The sequence below is a fragment of the Anser brachyrhynchus genome, assembly GCF_964034855.1.
Source record: "Anser brachyrhynchus genome assembly, chromosome: 3".
Taxonomy (NCBI): domain Eukaryota; kingdom Metazoa; phylum Chordata; class Aves; order Anseriformes; family Anatidae; genus Anser; species Anser brachyrhynchus.
In genome coordinates, this window is record NC_137696.1 from 9,053,615 (window position 1) to 9,071,603 (window position 17,989).

Below are 17,989 nucleotides of genomic sequence, written 5' to 3' on the forward strand. Positions count from 1 at the left end.
GCACAGGGCTGAAAGCTTCACAGCTAGCAGCTTGCTTTGTTGTTGTCTGCACAGAAGCCACTGTGCTCGATGAGTGAGCATCCTTCGTTGCTGATGAGCTCTCGTGTTTGCGTGTGGGTTTTCTTCAGAGCTGAGGTCAGTGAGAGCAGTGCGGATGTTGAGGTTTTGTATGCTGTCACAGCCAGAGGAGTGATCACTTGTGCCAGATTTGTGTGTGTTCCTCCTGCTAATTAATTAGTTAATCTGCACCGGTGAAAATAGAACAAAATGCAGATGTTTTGGCAAAACTGACATCAGAGTTGAATACCAAAGGATTCCAGCTGGGCCTAAAGGCACTCTCCAAAGACCTTGATGTTTCCAAATGACCACTGATTTGTGAAACGTGCTGTCAAGCTTAAGGAGAATTAGGGTTTGGATTTCTGGGTGGATGCTGGGGGATGAAAAAGAAATCAGGAGGTGAAGAAGAAGCAAGCAGGGAAGAAGGTCAATGAAAAGGGTGCAAGAAGAAAATGAAAACGCTGCATAAAGAGCAAATGCTGGCATTTTAGATTGCATTTAACATAGAAGAGCCCTGTTGGGTCCCTCTTCCAGCGGACTGTGTCCCGTGGAGAAGATCCAGCACTGTCACCACTAGAGGGTACCCTCGCATTTAGCATATAGGCTGTTGCTTTACGTTACTTCCGTGGCAGCTGGTTTGAAACAAGTACCGTGTACTAGGGAGGCCTAAGAGAGAAATTTTAAAAAGAGTCTGAGGACACTCAAAGAGGATTTTTAAAAGTGGATTACTACTTAAAGATGTTTGTTAAGGGCAATTTCAAAACCCAGTGATACCTCAAAGAGATGGAAGACCCCTATCCTAGTGCAGGTGGCTGCTTTCTATTTTTGTTCTTGAAATAGTGATCAATCTGATGTGTTTCTTGTTTTCTCAGGGTTTACTCAATTAAGATATTTGGAAATCAGCCTGCATCTAGTTACAGTTGCATTAAGGACAGGGAAAAAAAATCAGGGATGTTTTAAAAGCAGTCAGCATTGGCCCGATTCTGTGGCGGCCGAAGTCATCTTCTGGAGGAGCATAGCTGGGGCAACATTAATCACAGAATCGTTCTCTTTCTCCCTCCTCCCCTGTTGCTGAAGCAGGAGTAATTCCAAGTCAGTGCTTGTATTTATGCAAAGTAAAAATAGACTGAATGTTAATGCATGGTTACAGGGTATGTATTGCTATAGCCTATAATTTGGAGGAAAGAAAATATAAAGGTTGATGGAGTGCATGAAGCAGCAACAAATATGACTCAATCATATCTTGCCTGGATGAGAAAATAGTGGTCAAAATGGGGGAAAATATCTTGCGTTAGGAAAGACAGGGCTGTAGCAGACAACAGGTGAGGAAGGTGATGTGTGCGGTGAGGGAGGAAGGCCCTAGAGCCATGCTGTAAGGGCTCGGTGGGAATTGCCAGCTGCTCTGCAGCTCCTAAAGGCCAGAGCTATTAACAGATCGGAGGGAAAGCCTGAACGGAAAGGTTAGCTGTAATACAGCAGGAATTGCCAAAGTGGGAAATTAAGTGTTCTGTGAAGGAGTTCAGGGGATAATTGGATGCTGTTGAGTGAACAAAGGGACTGGCAAATTATGTCTGTGTAAATATATAGCTTGGTGAAATAACAGTTTATAAGAAGTAACCCTCAAAATGTTTTTTCTTGACAAATAAAAACTTGCAGGATAAATTTGTCTTAAGTGGCATCATATCAAGGATGATATGGTTTATGACCACTACTCAGGTGTGCTTATGATAAAAATAAGAGAAAAATCATTGCCTTGATGGCATATATGGCAGATTGCCAATGGGCTTCACTGGGGCAGGGATCTCAGTGTATATTTTCATGGAAAAATAGCATGTATTGCATATTTGTGGTTAGTGAGATGACGTGTCTGAAGAAAGCATCAAGTCTTGAATCAGAGACTGCCTCTGGAGAAGAAATCTGCTCTGTCCTTGATAGTTAATCACCCTCCACGGGCAAAAAATGTGTGTCAGGTATCTTTTGGCTTGGGGTTTGGGTATTAGCTGTATAAACCTAAAGACACAAGAAGTGTCCTAGAACAAGTTGATGACAGAGATTTTAGGGGAAAAAAAAAAAGGTAATAATTTAGGTCAGCATATATCAGCATATAAACAGATTAGACTTACAGAAATTGTTTAAAAATATAGCATATTAACTACTCAGTCTCCTGACGTCGGGGAGCATTGGTAAGAAGATGCCAACACATGGTGTTTTTTTAGCTGGTAGTGTGTTACTTGGAGGATCTGTTCATGTTATCGGTGCATAAGTATCTAATCTATGCAGATCTTAGATTATGTGCACCACATATTGGGTGGGTCTTTTGACACATCCTTGGTTTTTAAACGTATCAGAAACGTGCACTGTGTTTTTCTATTTGTGTTTGTTATTTCTTGCCAGCTACTATGGAGCTGTGTGTCTGCACGTGTTATAATCTGTGCATAAGCTGTTTACAGTGCTTAATAATATATTTTCTAGTAAGTGAACATTTCTGCTCGTATTCAGAATATTTTCACTATTTTGTCTTAATTGCTTTCCCTGAAATAAAGGCAGTTCTCATTTAGGCAAGGCTCAAGAGAATGGGATGCAGCCTGTATAGGCTGCTTTTTCCTAGCCGAGTAAATGTCTCCATCTGTAGATACCTTTAGAAGTAAAGTCAGTGAGCTGCAACAAATAGGTTGTATCATTTCTAATGTCAAGTGCTAACCTCTGATTTTAACCTCTTTGATCCCTATGGCTCCAGATGAAAGCATATTACTGATTCCAAAATTTCTGCCAGCACTAATCAAGATTTTTGTCACCCACATGTGTATTCTGGTCCAATTTCATGCTAATACTTGACATTTTTACTCTGGGAAAATAGAGCACAGTGTTCCTTGCCTAGTTCTCTCTGCTCTTAGCTTGAAGTTGCTGATGAGGACTCAAGATGGTCCTCAAGATGGATGAAAATGCTCCATCTGTAGTGTCTTGTACTACATACAGATTCATTGTGCATTATAGTACATACACGTCTCTGTTTTGCTTTCTTCTCCCCCGTCCCTGGAGGCATATTGCTTGGTAGCTCGTTTGCAGAGAGCCTGGTAGCATCTGATCACTTCTGGCTGGGTTTCTTGCCTTTTGGCAGTCTCTTCATTTTGGTTACAAAGGTTACGTCTGCGAAGCACAATTCGTTCCCTGCCGAGCTATTTGAGCACCTTAAAGTAGGCTGGACGTCTTAAAAGGAGGGCAGGATCCTGAAGGGGCCTGAGCACAGCTGGTTCTAGAAGCAGACCTACTGACATCCCTTTATGGAAATACTAAGTTGTCCAGGTAGAGGTAAATAAAAAAAACAAACAACATTTCTCCTAGGATCTGAGCATCCTTAGGTATTTTTACGTGACAGTGTATTGCGTTGTGTCACCATAACAAGTGCAATGCAGTGTTGTATTTCTTGTTGTATGGATTGTCACGTTCCCAGTTCCCTGAGTGACTGAGCTTTCTCTGGGTGAAAAATTGTGAAAAACACATTTTGCAGACCAACTATCTGTCACTGAGAAAACCCATGAATAATTCTGAGTGAGAAACAGACCTGAGGACTTTGCAGTCTGCTCATAAACAGAAGAAGTTTCTCTGAATAAATAATTGGTTGGGAATCAGCCAGCCCACTCAACTTGTTACCAAATCCTTCTCAAAAGAAAAGTTTGGCCTTGTGGGAAACTACTCGCAGATAAAAGTTTTTAAAACAAATCCTAGATAGAATATTTAAAATTGAAGTCAATGAAAAGAAAATATTATTATGTATTGGGCAATGAACAAGAGGAAGAGCAAACTGCTGACATTTAATGACAGACCATTAAAATGTGCTGTTGTGCTATCAAAGCTGGGATGTCAACAGAGGCGGGCTGAAATGCAAGTACACCTCTTTGTGGCACTATTATTTCACTGCACTGTTGAAGAGGTACAAAGGAATTGCAGTGGCAGCAAACTGCCGCTGGCAGGAGTGCCTGCCCGTGCTGTGTAGGCTGCTGTCCTACTGCTGTGTCTAGGTTACGGCATGCCCAGGAAGAGAAGAGGTGGGCTTGAGTACCACTGCACCACAGGAACCCGCAGAGAATCTGCCTTCCTCCAGCTGTACGAGGAGCAAAGCCGTCGTGCAGGGCTGAAGAACAGAAGTAGAAAAGAGAAGCAGAAGGTGGCAAGGGGTTGTTTTTGACTGGTGTCCTGACTTTCACTGTGTCAGAGAAACAAGAGGGCGTTAAGTGTATTTTGCCCCAATGGAAGGTGTCTGGTTCTGCGCTGTGCTGCTGCTCAGAACCCTTGTAAACAGCCTCTTAGGGGAATGTGCTCAAAGGGCAAAGCATGACGTATGGCCACAGAGGAATGGGGACATTCCATGTTCTAGCAGCACAAGACATCTTGTATGTCTTTTAAAATCTGACACGGTGAAGGAAGTGGTGGTGTTTATGTTGAACTTGTCACTGAGCGCTGAAGATAAGTAAGATAGCAGTGATTTTCCCAGGATGCTTGCAAAAGGATTTTGTAGATGTTTGGTGCTTGACATTGCAGCTGTTATGGTCCCATTAATGCTGGTTCAGTCTGTGCTAACAAGACTCTCAGACACCACTGTGGTTTCCCCCTTCTGCCCCTGCAAACTCAAATTGCACGAGCAGCCTCTGGGGTTGTTCAGACCCTGGCATTTAAGCAATCCGCCAGAAACACACTTCCCAAGCGGAAACTGGTTGTGTGGAGGCTGTGACACAGGACTGTCTCTCCACAGTCTGTGCCAGAGGAATACTCTGCCAGCAGCGGACCCAGAGCAAGGGATAACGGAGCCCGAGTTACCTCCTGGAGAAGCCCTTCCCTCACTGCAGACAGCCGGATGCTCTCCCACTGGAAGAGTTCCAAGGACATCAGTCTCCCAAGCCTAGGTTAGATGTCGTGGCTATCAGGCAAAGTCTAGGACACTGCATTGTGTTGCTGTCAGTGATGTGAAATCCAGAAACATCACAGCCTTTCTTTCAGCTGTTGGACTGAGGTTCAGGAGCTGGTGATCAGAGAAGTCACCTTTTCTTTCCGAAGCACAGACAGAAAAACCTTGTGTTGTCTGTATCACTTTTCAGAGCAAACCGTGTACGACAAAGGCCCAAGTCTCAGCAGCAAGAATCAGGGCAAGATCTCTGCCTCCTGTGACATCTCACAAGCTGACACCAGTTTGGGCTCTGGCAGTCTCACTGCCACTGTAGAGCACCTTTGTCCTGGGAGGTTGCCACAGCCATAAATTTGGGCATTTCCTATTATTTCCTTTGCTAATGGATGATCTGAGGATAAATAAGGAAAGCATCATTAGTCCTGATACAGGTTTCTTTTGCTTTATGGCTACCTTATTTCAGGTAGTACTGCTGGAGTTTTGGGAGATAGACATAAATGTGCCAGGCTTCCACACAGTATAACCCACAGTATAACTTGGAGAGCCACAGCGCTCTGGCAGAGCTGCAGTGCCACAAATTTTTGGAGATTGAATTTTGTCCCTGATTTTTTCCAGGCATTCCTGGGGAGAAAGCAAAGCAGCAGGTTCACCGTGCCCTGTAGCAGCTCTGTGCATGCAGATGAACCCTGCACACCTTCGCTCCCCACGACGCTGGCTCAGCCAAGCGGTCGGTGTGCTGATAAGCAGCCTGCAGTGCTCCCGGCCGGCTGTGTTTAAATCACTCTTTTCATTTTAAGTCTGTGCTCATGAGCAGGTCTGACCAGAAGCTAATGGCTCTAGTTTTTGCCTACCAAATTAAATCCTATTAATCTTCATTTCTAAAAGGTGATACCTGCAGCCTCTAAGACCAGGCATCATTCACAAGCCCAGTGCAAGTCATAACCAGTGCTTCATGTGAGATTTCTGCACCTGAACTATCTCTTTGAATTAAACAACAGGTCTAGAAAAAGCCTTTGTTCACAACGAAAGCAGATAGTAAAATGATTTATGCTTCCTGTTAGCTGCTCGATGATATGATCAGTTAAATAGGGTTTGGTATTTAATTTTTACCGAGAGCTCATTCATTTGGATCACCTGTCTTGAAAGACACCGAAGAGATAAGAAAATAAAACATACCATGAGTAGTCTTCAGGTCCCTTCGTCCACTGTCTCACACAGCTCCTCGCCTGTTGCTGCCTGAGCCTGCACTAACAAACGAATGCTGTCCCTGCTTATGTCCCCTGCCCTGCACCAGGCTCCTCTTTCTGCAGAAAAATGCTTTCCTGCCTGTCCCGCGTGGGCCAGGGAGGGAATCCGGCCCGATGAGAGCAGGCCCCATCCTGCTGTTGCATTTTGTGTGTCAGGAGGGCTTGTCAAGTAACACCAGCTAGGACAATACGCAGCAACTGCATCTCCTGGGTTGGAATGATGAATGTGGACTGCCAAAGATTGCCAAAACGTGAATCATTCAGCTTGATCTTTTCTAGGTGTCAGGGAATGAATTGCTGAAGGCCCTGCTCTTGATGGAAGTTCAGGACGTTAACCCAGCTGCACTTGGTCCCTCCCTGTGAAATTATGGCAGAAGTTGTACCCCAGATGGCTTTATATTTGCATTTTTATTAAATATTTATTGTTTCTACTCCTGCAAGGAACCATTATGTCGTAGACATCCTATATATTTTTATATTCCCATTTTCTCCTAGTTTACATGTACTACTGCCTGAAATAAACATACTCAATCATAAAAAAAATCATATTTTCAAAGGTTGCTTGAATATTTCCTTCCTGAGGTTTTATGCAATTAGCATTTGTTTTTTTAAAATATGGTAATTTCCCTGAAAATGGGGGAAAAGTAAAGAGAGAGGAGAAGCAGGGCAGGTATTTATGAGCCAATGCAAAAACATGCTATTAATAGTAGTGCTGTGCACTTAGGGTGCCTTTTCTCTCAATACCTTACAATGCAGGATATAAATGAATTATAAATGCTCCTTTCCCCAATTGCACTGAAGTAGGTACTGCTAATTGAACTTCATAGACAAAGCAGCCGAGTGGCGAAGGTGTATGTTTCAAAGCCCATCTTCCCTAATCAGGCCCTTGAAGCATTTATTAGCTGTGTCCGCAAGCACCATTTAATACAGGTATCTTCAAGTGCACTCCTAATAAGGTGCCCATCGGTGCCCCACTCCAAGGGAGATGAGAGAAGACAAGCTGGTCCTGCAGATGGCTGTGGGCAGCGCTGAAGAAGATTTCTCAAGATGTTGCAGAGAGAAAGGAGCCGTCAGCCCCCTATGTGGCCCCGAAGCAGGAGCGGGCCCTGGCTGGCCACGGGCTGGTGTTGGTGGCAGCCCCTTGCTGCCTTGCTGGAAGGAGCCACAGGACAGAGGGCTTTGTCGTGTCACGCGAAGGCAGGAGCGCAGTCCCACCAAAGGCTCCCACCTTAAATAGTGCAATCTCAAACATGCTTGCAGAGAAGCAGAGCAGTCACAGACAGTTCTTGGGCAAGTCACCAAGGAGTCTTCTGCACAAGAGGCCGTTAGGTACTTACAGCCCAGAACGGGATCCAGTGCAGGACAAGTGGCAGCATCTGGCTCTAAATGGATAATAGCAGCAGCCAGCCCCAAGCCCCAGCCCGTTGCAGTTTAACCATGAGGCCATCTGTCTGCCACTGCCAAGGCATCTTTTCGCAGTGTGCCACCTATTCTTTTTCCTTCAGTGACTGAGGCTGGGGACAGTTTATCCAGAAGCACTTCTTTTTTTCTTTTGTCTGCACAGCTACGGAAGAGCTTTGTGACTGCTCCTGTTCGCTCAGGACTGTTGCAGGGAAGAGGGCAGGCTTTGCTGTAGCCCTGCATGCAGGGCAGTTGCAGGATTAGGCCCAGAAGTAGCAGGATCAAAAACAGGGTTTGAAGAGAGCTGAAAATGTGAACAAAGTCAGGAACAGACAGAGAGGGATGATCAGTGCTGACAGGTTAAAGAAGAATGCTGTTAGGAAACAAAAGGGCCAAGGGTGGAGTAGGTAGGTAGAGAGGGAGAAGTAGAGACCCTGGTAGGTTTTGCATGGTTGGACTGATGATTAAAGCGCATCCTCGATGAGGCAGCAACTGTAAGTGAATTTGGCAAGCAAGAAGCAGTAGTTTGGCTGTTAGCAGCACATGAGCTTCTAGGGGCTTATATTCAGTAAGGGCCCGCAGTGAGTACGAGTTGATGAAGCACTGGTGCTTTTTCTGCCTTTGTGTTTGCTAACTCATGGTGAAAAACAGGGGTTTGAGGTTCAGCTGGGTTGCACCTTTTATTGCAAATTTAATCACAAATGTAAAGTAAGCAAGTAAATCTCCTAGGATAATGAACTCCAAAGCCTGCACTGTGTGGTGTTTCTGGGATAGTGCTTGCCCAGATTTATCCTGTGTACTCATTAAATTGCTGTGAGTGTTCTTTTAGAACCCATAGATATTTTTACTGCCCTATTAAATCTAAATTAAATGCTTTTTCAAGACACTTATAGTGCTACCATTTGCCCCAGCAGGGAATATGCAAAGGAACTGTTTTAAAAGAAATCAGGGCATATTCTCGGGAACACTGTAATAAAGGCAGGGAAAAGCCAGTACCATGCTGGGCATCACTGCAGGTGTTCTGGGCTTTGCTATTTGATTTTGGCTTTGCTGATTAAAAAGCTTTGCTAAATTTGGATGGGAGCTGTGAGCAGTTCTGTCGGTAATGGTGGCACTGGAAAATAGGGCTCAGACCATGGCTGCGTGGGGCATGTCAGGCATGGGTCATCTCCCAGACCTGCTCCCGTTGGGTCCCTGGCATCAATGGGAGGCTGCAAAATGAGTCTGTGCCTCCGTCTCTCGCCAGCTTGAGCTGCTTTCTGCGGGTGGTAGCATTACCCGTTGCTGCCAGTTCTGATCTTTCATTGGTTTAAGAAAGCACTTAAGTTATGAGACTGTTGTGAGAAATTTTGTGAGTAATTGTAGCTTAAGCATGTCTCCAGGGCCACTCTTCTGCAGCTTCTCCATGGGACGTGGTCATGTTGAGGAAGTGTAGAGGATGCTGTGTCTAATAACTGCCTAATGCTGCCGTCATTATATAATTGGGGTTATAGTGCTGTTAAGACTGCAGTGATGAAGTGAAAAAATGAAGTTGGCTGGCCGACATGCCAAATGTGGAGATAGTGCCCTTCAAAGGGATTACACAGAGGGAGAGGAATTCTGTTCATCTTCGCCCGTGCTGTTCTTACTCAATGATTTAAAAAGTTCCTCATTGGATCTGCTACTGCTGTCTGCAACGAAGGCTTTAGGATGTTCTCGCCTTCGAGACTGTGACACCGATCCCTTACCTGTAATACATTCAAGATGGAGGTACAGGAAGTTTGCATTGCTGTAAATGTTTTTGGTGGTTTTTTTTTTGTTTGTTTTGTTGTGTTTTTTTTTATAGTGTACTTCTGCTTTTATCCTGAGACACAGTCATGGTAGCAGCTGCTCAAAAACTCTCCATGGATAAACTGTGGACCAAGTCCTGGCCCTTCTGAAATCAGTGAAAGATGGACTGATGATGACAGCAGGGCTAGGATGTCCCAGGTGATTTCTTTTGCCTTTTTGTCTCTTTGACATAACTGTCTGATTTATTTTTGGACCTATTTGCTTCTACAACACAGTAGCAAATACCTTGCCCCCACCCTTGCTATTTCAGTGCTGATGTTTCAATTTAAAAATGCTTCTTTTTGAGTGGATGTGAGCAGTTCTCCCTAATAACAGCATCAGTGTTACTATGGCTACAGTCTTCTATTGCTGGGCTTTAGAGTGTGAAAAAGAGAAAAATTAGTTCACACTGACTGTTAAACGTTATTAATAAAAACAGAGAGCAGTGGATATATACATTAGCTACCCTGCATATCTCAGAGCGCTGTCTGCAATGAATCTGTATTCCTTTAGTCTTCTGTCTTTGTTCCTCTATTGATATCTAACCTACTTCACCCAGTGGGGAATCAGAAGTGTGTGGTGTATTAGAGATTTCTCTAGAAATTTCTCTAGAACTCGTGCTGTTGGTGTCATTATGATTAATGAGTTAAATTCTTCAACAGATTTTCACCTTTTCTCTGTTCTTCTTCTGGACCACATTAGAGACTGAGGTATGGGGAATGTTGAGTATCTTTGACGTGGCCATTTTTCCTAAGCTCCTAAATTCAGGTGTGTGTGCATTCCTGTGGCCAGAGTATGAGCGTTGGGTTTCTTTGTTTTTTTTCCAGGCAGTGGCTATTTTTCTGAAAATGAAAGCTTTTTTTTTTTCAAGATGTCTGTTACCATCGTATTTAATAAAACACAAAACAAACTCTAAATGAACATCTTTCACTGATTTCCAATTTTACCATAATTTTTCTCACACGCTTTAAGATCTTTGACAAAATAGCTGAAATTTCTTCTGAAAGTTTGGAGCATGTGGTTTTGTTCATGGTTTTTGGCATGTGTTATACATTCTTACTTTGCTGAATGTGGAGTCGGGTTCCTGTGCAAATACTGATGATTTCAGGTTTGAGAGCAGTGTGCCAACCAGTAAACATAGATGCTGGGGCACTGAACACAAAGCCAGGGGAGTGGCATAAAGTTCAGTGTGTTGTTCAGAAATGATTTTGTGCAATCTTGGCCAAGGTTTCAGAGTAGCTATGAATTATTCATTCACTCCATAATAAATTACACAGCCTGAAAAGGGGAAGTAGGATAATTTGGAAATAGAGGGTGTTACTTCTACCATCCTAATTAACAAGGTCTGCAATGTTATAATTTGGAAGGGTTTTCCAATATTTTCAATATTTAATAGGGGAACCTTTCAAGTTATTTAATAGCTTAAATTGCTTGTGAATTCTTGGCTTTTAACACTCAGTTACTAACAAGGTGAATTTTATGTTTATATTTATAATCATCTCAGAAACAATTTATAGTAAAATGATTTAATATTCAGAAAACGTTTTAGCATTTAAAGATGTTCCTTGTAATTTTTAATTTACCCTTAGGAGAAGGATGACGTGCTGAGATTGTGATAGCAGCACACTGAGCCCCTGAGCCCAGGAGGTCCCTTTCAAATCTGCGTTACGGTCTCTGACTCCAGAAGAAATTCTTAATTCAGATGTGTCATTCACTCAGAAAGAAAGATGTTATATGCAGAACTGTGTAGTGCCTGGTAGATGTTGCTCGATGTTGAATGGGACATGGTATCGTACTTAGGTTGACTCGAGACACGGCATCCTGGGTAGGTGATTCAGAGACACGTGCCTCCTAAAACATGAAGGCTGAAACTCCCAACTGCATGGACAGCAAATTAATTTAAGGCCTATGCATATTCAAGGTCTAGATGCAAATAGGATTATTGCAAAACAGCATTTGAGAATAACCGTAGCTACCTCTTAACTCAACCTTCAGCAAGCTTTCAGAAGCAATAACAGTTGTTTTGCCAAATATCTTGAAGGGCACAAGAAGTATCTTGAATGGCACAAGAAGAAAACAAGACCTGTCATCTGGTTTGTATCTGACTGTTTCAGCCAGTGTCCTGGTATCTGTACAGGTGCTTTCCCCAAGGGCTTTTTGGTTATGTTGGGTAAACTAATATTGTATCGATTTTAATGCCTTTTGGACAATAATTTTCCTTAGCGGTCTGAGTTAACTTGTCCTTCTGGAAGGGATGCTCTAATTCCTTGGGCCAAGCCTGCTCTGCCCAAGCACGTAGAGCTGGTTAAGTTTTAAGGCAGACTCTAAACCAGACAGTGCAGTTTTGAAGAAGAGAGTATGTTCACCAAGGTATTAATAATTTTAAAAGAAAAAAAAATCTACCCACACAAATGGGAAAAGAATGACTATGTTTTTCTTTCAGAGCTGGGTTTCTGCATCGGTGTGGTTGAAAGCTCTTCTTGTCCAAAGTTGATGTAGAAAGATGACTTTTAATCATAGTGTCTGGGACATTGCCCATCTCCTTACTTTCTGTAACTACACGACTCATCTGTATGTGCAGCTTTGAATATTGCTGCAAGCCAAAGAAGAGCTGGTTGCTCCATAAGTATGTCACAGAGGGATAAGGGTGCCTTTAACAATGGTGGAAAATCACTAACTGTTCAAAACGGAGCATTTGGCAGAATTTAAATTGCTGTGCTCCTTTGCACAGCAGCTATGTTGAAATAGCACATCGTAGCTCTGCGCATCTGCCTCTTGAGCATGTGCAGAAGGAGCTCTGCCGCTGATGCTGTGGAGGTAATTACTGCTCTTACTCCTTTTGGTACTGCAGGTGTTATACAATGTATCTGTGCTAATACCATGCTACTGATCATCTGGCACAAGAGGCAGGTTGAAAAAAAACTCTTTCATACATTCTGATCACCCCTGCTTGTTCAATTTGTTGTCAATGGGATTTCAGAGGTCATTATTTAGATGTGGCAGGTTTACAAAAGCTTGTATTCCTGCCTTTCCTTTTAAAAAACTTAGGATAAATAATAAAAGGTAAAAAACACTTTTTTTTGGTCTTAAAATTCAGATTAGTTTTGCAGGGAAGTTTTAGGATCTATCTGATGCGGCGACAACGGATATTTTTACTGAAGAGTGTCTGGGCAGAACTGCACAATACTGGAGTTAAGAGCTGTATTTGGTACTGGAGCACTTGCACTTAGATTCCTGAGATGCCTTTAAAACCTGCTCTTTGAATATACCTTATATTGTGAGAGAAATTGGAGTATATATCTGTTAGGAAAACTTCCGGTTAGTAGCCCTGATAACAGCTTTGAATGTTTTGGAGCTGTTCAGTCAGTTGAGAAGAGGATGCCAGTAACTGCTCCTAGTGTCCGTATCGTGTTGAGTTTGAAGTACACTCTGTATTATGTGGGTACCGTTTTACCAGAGTGATAAGAGGATGTCTGTGATGTGAGAAATTCTGGACTGCACAGCTCTGTAAACATAAAAATGTCTTAATTTAATATATCCATCAAAGCAAGATCACTCATAGGCAGGAAACTTTTCATGTATACACTCACATATCTTTATTACTTTAAAACTTAATGCATAACTTTCTTGGGGAAATAGCATAAGCAAATGGCTAACTAATTGTCATATGTAAGGAAAAGTACAAAACATCAAAGATACAATGCTAGGTGATCAGCAGTTGGATACATTAAATTTTAATGACTTTGAGAAAGGCAACCACCTCATCTTTGATTAATAAAGTGTTGCATTCAAAATGATCATATATTTGGCATATGTAATAATATAAGAAAGGAAAAACACAATTATGTAGTTTCCAGTAGGTTTATCATGTTCGTGCATTAATTGAGTCATGCAAGAGCGTGTTTGCTTTATAATAGAAAAGGGAGGACATCTGTTCAGATAGAAACTCTTTGGCATGTACACAGGAGACATTTTTTACACTTATCATTGGTTCCTTGAGTTTCTGGCAAAGGCAACGTTTTGAGCAGCGTATTAAGAAGAAAAACTGTGGCTACAAGTATTTGTTTGTCCTTTCAAGTATTTTCAGATCTTGTCATAAGGGCTGGAGTTCGATACCTGCTGTAAGGACTAATTACATGCTTTTGTTTTTTTATTTTGTACTTATGAATTTGTTTCATTTTTTATTTTCCTTTTACTTTAGGGGGAAGTATACTGATCTTTTCTTAGAAGTTGTCACTTCTATCAACCCACTGAAGTTGGCCGTCCTTTAGAAAGCAGTGAGAGAGATTTACTCACTTTGGGACAGAAAAAAGAGGGACAAACAGGCGGTTATTGAGTGTTTAGGGCAAAGACCTAGAGCCTCTGCTCTCAGAACACTTTATATCTAATGATTTCAGAACTGGCTCATGAACATACGAGGGAGCAAAGGTCAGAATCATTGCATCCCCATGCTCCCAGTTGAGTACTTGGGCCCCGTAGAGTTTATTACAGGCTACAGAGCTGTATTATCTTCTGTGCAAACTCCTTGTAGAGCCATAAATCTCATATTCCTTCTTGCACATCAGCCCAGCTCCATCATGAGAGCTGGGACATACCTTAAGCTATGGGGCAGATCCTGCCAGTCTCCTGATAAGCAGAGATACAATGTTTAAATCTCGATGTTTAAAGGTTCACAGGGTGTAAAAGTTTTCCTAAAATTTGCTCTGATGTTTTCATTTTAAAAAGAAAATGCTGCCTTTTGTGAGGGTCCTGATATGCGTAAGGAGCATGTCTCTAACATCAGACTCTCTGGGAGCCAAAGGCAAAGGAACACCTAGTTGCTGGATCCCACCATGATCTTCTTGAAAGAAATGTGTGACTGCTCAGGCAAGTCTATAAACACCAGCAAAAGCAGGAGAGTAAGTGCCTGACAAGAAGCTCTGCTGTTCCAGGAACAGGCACAGCACGTGACTTTTGACTGTTTCATTTACTTAGGCAGTGCTGCCTGTGGTCACACATTCTCATTTTGTGTAGCTGTTGAACACCTTCCTGCCTGCCCTTGACTGATCGCACAGAAGAGGATTGCGTTGTGTTTTATGATGCTGTTGTATTAAATGCTGCAACCGCTTCAGTATTATGATGTATTATTTACATATCCAGACTGGACTGCTGTAGCTATAAACAGAGAAGTCTAGTTGCTAAATTCACTAGTGCCCAAGTGTCAAATGTTATATGAGAAATGTAGACAGCAGACTGAAGAAAGAAACAAGATAATTTAATTTCATATTTTCTTCTGTAAGAAGGTTTTGATTTTCATTTTGATTTTGTTTGCTTGCTAAGCGGAAGCTGTCCATCGTGGCTAATGCCAGGAACTTTCTTAGTTCCCAGGTCTCATTTGCTCTTTCTCCCACCTTTCTGCTCCCCACAGATTCAGTTCTCCAGCAGGAGAGTTGGTGGAATCTGGCCGGGCGATGGCTGCTGCACAGCCTGGCAAAGTCCACACAAACTGAATGGGTCAGGAGCCCCTCAAAAAAGGAGCAGTCCCTGGCTTTGTTTCCACACGTTATTTTCCTTCATTGCCAAAAATCAGCCATGGCTAAGTTCTCCCAAGTCTTCTGTCCTGAGAGCACTTTACTGAGTTGGGCATGATCTTCTTTCTTGTGTTCATCTGTCCTGACACCTCCAGTTGCCACCTTCTGCTTTGAGATCTGTGCTTGTCAGCTGTTTGGCCTTGTCAGGCTTTCCCAGCACCACCCTGTCACTGGAGCTCCGAGACAGCGTGCAGAAAGCAATATAATTCAGCCTGACTGGTGACTGCAGTTCCTGGCTTGGTGTCTTGGGGAGCGCAGATCTGCGCTGCTGAGTTTTCTGTGCCTTGGTCCTTGTCCCCTCGCCTTGTCTGCAGATGTTTTGGACTGATGCACCCTTTCAACCAGATGTGACAGTGGGATAAAATGCTCAGGATTTGAAGCCCTTAATTTGGGGATAATCTTTTCCTCAGAACTGGAGTCACAGTCCAAATTTGAAATATTTATGAATCTTAATTAACCATAACAGCTCAGAGTGTCTCCTTCAATCTGTTTTTGTTTCGTAGCACTCCTGGGCTCTCTCCATCTCCTATTCATTCTGCTGTACTTGATGCTCCGTAACTGCTCAATTAACCACTCCAACATTGCAGTGCAATTGTAATGGGATTAGGAAGCAGCAGAAGGATGAATGGATACCATGGGTATTTTCTCTGGGCATATTAAATCTTTAGAAGCAGCAGCAGTTAATGTGGTATGTTTAACTACAGCTGACACACAGCTATGGGTCAAAGATTCACTTGGAAAGTTGTGGGGACAGGTCCTCGGGTAGTACAGGTGTCACAGCTCTGTCAATGTTGAATGAATTCCCTTATGTTTATGGCAGGGAAAGTCCAAAGAGGAATCAGTTCTGATCTCTCTGTAGTTGCCTAGAAAATGTTTTATTTGTGGTTACATTTTATGCATTGCAATGTAAATTTGCGTGTCTATATTTTAAAAAGGGGTTAAAAGTTTGGGGGGGTTGACCTAAAGCCTCTCTGCTGTTGGTAGAAAATTCTTATGATACAGGTTTTATAAGGCATTTTGCAAAGGAAATCTCAAACATTTTTGCTCTGATAGGATTATAACAGTAGATTGTACCCTCTTTAGATGTTTTACAATAGCATATACATGTAGCTAATGGGCACTACTTAGTAAAGCATATTATCACTAACTGAAAAGCTAAAGAAAAGACAGAAGGAAGCCACCGAACGTTTCCATTGTATCTCATATCTTAGAAATAACTCTTGGGATTTAAAAATGTCGAAATAATTTCAGAACTCCAGTGGAACAGAAAGAATTTAGAGTATTCTTTGTGATGATAAAACAACCGTAATAATTCCTGTAATTTAACCATAGGAAATATTAATATTAAAGTGCTGAAATGGATGAAGTTGTTAGCAAAAGTCAAATAACTACAAATGTGTCTCAAATATCACTTTATCATCTATACTTGAAAGACACCAGGGAATTTGGCAGCTGGAACCAAAATCAAGCAGAGGACAAAGTAAGGGTAACGACTGATAAAAGGGACATGAATAATGTATGTTAGCTCAAAAGTCAGCTCTGTGCGACACCTGCCAGGGAGGCACCCTTTAGCAGAGCTCTCCCACGCGCTGTGTAGGAGAAACCTCGGTAATCAGCTCCCCGCAGCACCACTTCTGCACCCCAGGGAGACAGCAGCCACTTAAACAATTTGCATTCTATCACTTCATCTGAATTAGGTGCTTTTCATAATGGGATATGACGAATGTGCTTTGTATCTTGCTTCCAAAAGGGAAGAGAGTGTCAAACGTTTTGCACTTCCACATACAATTCCTGAAGCTTCAGACCTCACCCATAAACCCTGAGGTACAGGTAGGGAGGCCACAAACTCTTTACAGTTACTCTCCCTAATTTAATTCTCTGCATCTACATCCCCCACCTCATCTTATTTTTCATTTATTTAAATGAAAAAGGGGCATTATCTGCAGCACAGGTACAGGTCTTTTGACATCAGTAAGGGTAGAAATAGGACTCACGTAGATAAGGTGTGATGAAGGAGCATTAGACTAGCCTGCGAGCAGATGGGAGGTAGGATTTGGATTAGTGTGTGATAGCTATCAAGGATAATGAATCAGTGCATCTTTTGAGTTCTGAAATTCCAGATTTCCAACAGTAAGCTTAATACAGTGCCTGAAGATAAGCAAATTGCTAAAATGAGAAGCAGAGCCACACACAGAAGAGAGATGGTATAGTTTAGCCTCAAGGGATAAGAGCTGAATAAATGAACGGACAAAAACAGCTCAGTTTACCTTTCCCTATTTAAAGAAACTTTTTACACAGCTCACAGGGTTGGGGTCGTACTGTGAGGATACATTTTTGCATTTGGAAATAGAAAATGCAAATCTGAAAACTTGAGCTTTTCAAAGTTTTGACAAATGAGAGGAGATAAGGCTTTGCTATAGGCTACTGCCCTCTAATTTCTTCTTACAATATAGAAGTGAGGGAGAAGGAATAGTGTATCTTTTTAATTTATGTTTGGCTTTTCCTTTTTTCTTGGGCTGTAATGACAAATTGTACTTCTACTTGCTTATGCTGATGAAGTCCAGTTTGCAAAGGCGTGAATTCCTTCAATGAGAAGTAGGTCTTTGGGTGATAGTTTTGCTAACAAATGCGTATATTTTTTTTCCTATGATACAAAATGTGTTACTGCTTTACAGGGTCACCTGGCTCATTGTGGCTTCACTTTTGAGTTCTTGCACAATTCAAAATGCAGTGCAAGCTGCCCAGGCTGTGAAAAGAGTAGTAAGTCCAAAGAGGCATTTTGGACATCTGACACAGCCTCACTGGTTATAAGGAATTCAGTTAAAGATCCTTCACTCCTGAACTATGAAGTAAGAGTTTGTCCCAAGGAGAGTTCATGCTAAATATACGCCTTCTGCCAACTTAGACTGCCAGTGCTGTTTTATGGGAGAAAAAAAAAAAAAAGGAAAAGATTATCAAAATAGAAATTTTAACCTAATCTTAATGAATTCTAATCTTAGTTTGTC

General features: G+C 42.2%; 1 protein-coding gene across 16 annotated transcripts in view; it reads left to right on the forward strand.

Moving 5' to 3' along the window:
* The window catches only part of LOC308193182 (uncharacterized protein), a 221,769-nt gene that overhangs the window by 58,346 nt on the left and 145,434 nt on the right, over nt 1-17,989 (forward strand). For 3 of the 16 annotated variants that reach the window (XM_080587546.1, XM_080587548.1, XM_080587545.1), the window contains exon 7: nt 1-17,988. This exon is cut by the window's left edge. The exons of the other annotated variants lie outside the window; for them this stretch is intronic. The gene's annotated coding sequence lies outside the window, so the exon portion shown is untranslated. Of the gene's footprint in view, nt 17,989 lies in introns of those variants that run through there. 16 annotated transcript variants of the gene reach the window in all.